Source organism: Hibiscus syriacus, unplaced genomic scaffold (assembly GCF_006381635.1).
Source record: "Hibiscus syriacus cultivar Baekdansim isolate YM2019G1 unplaced genomic scaffold, ASM638163v2 tig00110319_pilon, whole genome shotgun sequence".
Lineage (NCBI taxonomy): Eukaryota > Viridiplantae > Streptophyta > Magnoliopsida > Malvales > Malvaceae > Hibiscus > Hibiscus syriacus.
The window spans coordinates 1,840,240-1,845,296 of NW_024062678.1; positions in this window are offsets into that span (position 1 = coordinate 1,840,240).

A 5,057-nucleotide genomic window follows, 5' to 3' on the forward strand; every position below is an offset into this window, starting at 1 on the left:
TAGAAATCAGTCCAGATACATCTTAACGTTTTTGATTTAATTTAGGAAAAGTTGTTTAATTTATGATAACTCTCATAAACCAGCTATTATCATTTAAATTTAAACAGTACTTAGCAGCCTATAAATATCAGTTGAAATCTTTCATATTTTTCCATTTGTTTCTTTCAAAGAGAAATTCCTCAAGAATTTTCTCTTAAGAGATAATATCCGCGCGAACGTGTCGAAAATACGTATTACCACGATCACAACTCGAGTCGAGACGAGACGGCGGTGGTGCGCGAGAGTCCCCCTTATTCTCTTTCACTCAACAAGAAAGTGAGAAATCCAAATCATAAATATCAATCCCCAATAGTATTCTCAATAATATATGGGATTGAGTATTATCAATACAAAGTAGTTAAAAAGAATCCAAAACTTCAACCTCTAATAATTGTACCAAATTCTCGTTGCAAAAAAACATTTAATTTAATGAAATAATTTTGGTTTTAAGAACTTTTGTATTCATTGAGTTCTTATTGTGAATAGCATCCGAGGGAGATCACAACTGGGGAGCGGGGACCCTGCCGTCTCTTTCTCGCTATTTATGGTGGAAATTACTTTTTGAAAGAAGAATTGCCCAATAAGACTTCAATTTGAGATTTGCACCTCTTAATATAATAATATTATTATTATTATCATGTGGAGACCAGCAATGATTTTAACATGTCGACCTATCAATTATATTTATTTCCATAATTCATGCGCGAATCTAACTATATTAGTAATTAAAAAATTATTATTATTTTTAAAATTTTGAGTTTGAACATTACGTAAGTAAGGGTGTAAAAGTGTATAATATCAAATAATTAGAAATCTTTAATTAAATAATAAATCGTATTCACCTCATATTAATAAAAACTATAATATATTCATAAATTTATTTGATTAATCAAAATTTAATTTAATATATATTATTTTTTAAATAATTTAAAGTGATTATATATTAGCATTTATCTAAAATCTTTCTTAGTTATTAAGAATACAAACATATCTTACAAATACAACTACTTGATTATGAGTTTTCTAAAAAAACAACAATTTCTTTTACAATCTAAACTACTCAATGAATTCAATTTAATATATATATATATATATATATATATATATATATATATGAAGTAAAATCTTAAAACATAATAAAAATTTGATTATAATTATTTTAAATAATTAAATTGTATAAAATATATATTTATAAATTATTGAATTAAAAGTTTTTAAAATATATTTTTCACTTTTTTATGAGTAATAATTTTTTAAAAATAAAAATTCAAAGAATTTTAACTCAAGAATCCATAAAGTGGTTTTTAATGATTAAAGAGAGTGTTGTTCTCTGAGATTATGAGTTCGAGCAGTTGTGTTTGCATGATGTGTGTGAATTGTCAATGATTAAAAAATATGAACATATATTGCCTTGTAATCACTACAAATTATTAAAAAATATAAAAAATAATTTTTATATATTAATATAATAATTCATGTATTTCTAAAAGGGTCCTGTTATTACATAAATAAATATTAGGTAATTGAGGTGCGCTCTCGAGAAGCCTCAAACAACTCCATCGATACGGCAATACAAAAAATATATAATTTTGAAAATCAGCGATTTCTATGGCAACGGCTACAGCCACTGCTCCATCTCTTTGTCTGATTGTCTCATATATATATATATTGGTGTAATTATTTGATATATATTCTATTGATCAATTTCTTCGGATTCAATATTACAGAGACAAAGATAACCATCTTAATCTAATTTATTCTATTAACAAACGATGAAATTCAAACTCCTAATTTTATTTAAAAGATTTAATATTTTATATCACTAGATCAACTAACTATTGGTGTCAGCTTGTCTCATATGCTATTTCCAAATAATTATTTTATTACGTATTTGAATATGTAAAAGAATTTTATATGAATCGAATATAAAACGTTATGTAAAACCAATTTAAATGCAAATACATCACGTCTCCATTCTCACACCCATACATCTCATAAAAATTACAAATCGTCCCTTGATTATAGGGGTGATGTTTTGTTCACTATCTATTATTAAAAATTATAAAATGATTCTTTAACTATAGGATGATGTTTTGTTGAGTCGTTTGACTATTAAAAGTTATAAAATGGTTACTCGACTATTCATATGTTCCAAACTTAACCTTTCTCGTTAAAAAATTGGCGATCGTCTAAGTTAGATGTTAACATATTGGTTAAGATATGATAAAATTTGATCCTAAAATATTTAAGTTGTATTTTGTGGATAGACTCTCTGTTTATATTATGCCATTGAACTAGTGCTTGAAATATTATGTTTCAAATTAGTGCTAGTAGACATCATTAAAATATTATTTTATCATATCTCAAATAGCAATTTAACGTTCAACTCATACGACTGTAAAAATTTTAACAAAAAAGAACGAGTTTGGAACATATAAATAATTAGTGACAATTTTGTAACTTTTAATAGTCAATGGGCTCAATAAAGCAACACCATATAATAAGGAGATCATTTTGTAACTTTTAATAGTTAGGGAGCTCAATAAAGTATCATCCTATAGTCACAACTTAATTTCTTTTGTTTATATTTCGAGTTCAAGTCAAGTTTAAATTTATAAAGTTCAAAACCGAAAAATAAAAATTAATACGATGTATTTTTAGTCTTAGACTAAATAATTTTATTTTTTGTTTGTAATTTGGTCCATGAATTCCCTGTATCTTCATTTCATCATTTGTTTTAGCTTCATATTTTACTAAATTTGAATCACATACTCTTCAATCACTTAGAATATCAATATAGCTTCAATTCTTCTTCTAGACAAAAATTTATATTTTTAATTTAGTCCTTTGACTTTATATTTTATTCAATTGGTCACCCGACAATAACTCTTTGTAAATTATTTGTTCTCATCAATTTATTGACTCTTTTTATGCTCAGATCAGTACTTTGTCATCAAAATCTCTACTTTAAAAAAATAACATTATGAACATATTATATAATTTTAGATGACATTTAATTTATTAAATAACATTACAAATCTTACGTACAAATGATAAAAATATTACGTACACATGAAAAAATTATAAATATATATGTATATATATACAACTTATATTGTTAAAGAGGATTATTTAAATACAAATTAACCATTGAATTTAATTATATTGTTTGATCATAATAAACACTAAAACTTATACATTGTTTGATCATAGCAATTTTTACGATTCAACGATAAAAAACGACTTTTCAAGGATTCCTTGTGAATACTTTAAAAATAAATAAATTTATCATTTAAAATTTTCTATATTATAATCTGTCATTATTTACTTTTTTAGCAACTTTTATTTTTAAAAAATTAAATAAATTGATTTAAAAATGCACTATCAAACACATTGAAATTATTAATAATGATTTCCCCCCCCCCACCAACGGATTACATTTTTTTTTATATCTTATCAAACAGTGTCTCAATGTTAAATATAATTTAGTGGTTAAGTGTAACACCTCTCATGGTAGGAGTGAGTATTGGATTTGAATCAATTTATCGTGTAATCTGGATTTATTCGGGTCGTATAAATGATTTTGGTAGATAAGTCTTTTAATAAGGATTTTCTCCATACACAAATATTCGAACTTAAAAATTACTTAAATGATATCAAGTTGTTTATCACTTGAACCAACCCCGTTTGTAATTCATTTCCTTCGCAGTAATTTTAAGATTAAAATATTTAACCTAAATCGATTAAGTGAACTCCTACTCGATACTAAGCAAAACAGCAAATTATTATTTTCTTATTAGAAAACAACAAATTACTCGATTATACCTTTTATTAATAAGAAAATTATATGATTAATGTGACAAAACTTAATACTTATCCTTTTAAATTTATGGGTAACTATACGTTTAATATCTAAACTATTATTTTTGTTCTGATTTGGTTTTCAAAGTTTATTTTTTTCAAAATCATACCTAATATTTAGTTTATGTTTCAATTTGGTACCCATCGTTAAGAAATTAATAGAACTAATGACATGACGATTTTTTTTTCAATGATGACATGATATTACCTTATGGTGATACGTCGACAGTTCTGTTAAGTTTTAACCATGACGGTACCAAATTGAAACCTAAACTAAATATTATGTATTATTTTGAAAAAAATAAAAGGTTGAGTATCAAAATGAAACAACAATAATAGTTTAGGTACTAAATATGTAGTTTACCCTAAATTTATTCCAATATATATATATATATATATACCCTAGTCAACATTAATTAAATGGCAATTGATTAAGACATTCCTTTCACCCAATTGCCACCACTTTGACCAGCAATTTTTCCAATTCAGAAATGTAATTGGGGGTAACATTGTCATTGTAACATCCCAAAATACGGGTTAGTGACCAAAAGTGTAAAATTTCAGAATATGGTGATTAAAGTATAATAGTTTAATAGTTTAATGATTTGTTCGGAAATATTTCCTAAAAGTTTATAGTAATTATCCAAAGAATTAAAGGGCAAAATGGTCATTAGACTTGAAAATTATAATTAAATGATATATATATATATATATATATATGGATAAGGATGGGAGATTTTCCAGAAAAATCTCTTCTCTCTTTTCTTCTTCATTTTCTCTTCTCCACGTGTGAAGCCAAGCAAAGGTGAGTTTTCTCTTGAGCTAATTATGTGCTGAAATTTAAGTTTAGTTTTGATTATTAGATGCTAAGTAAGATTAAGGAAGGATTAATTTGCTTTAAAACAACAAAATGAAGAGTTTATGAGGATTTAAAGATTTGAAGTTTTTGAATGAAATATCGAAATAAAGTTTATATTGAGAATTGGAAGTTGAATTTGACTTGTCATCAAGTCAATTAAGGGATAGGAAGTGTTAGAATAGGAATTTGAACATGTTGCAAAACTAGTATAATTTTTGCAATTACATAGGAATGACTAGATTTGAAGTTAAAGAAGTGATTAGGGAATAAGAATAAGTTTAAGTATGTGTATTAAAGT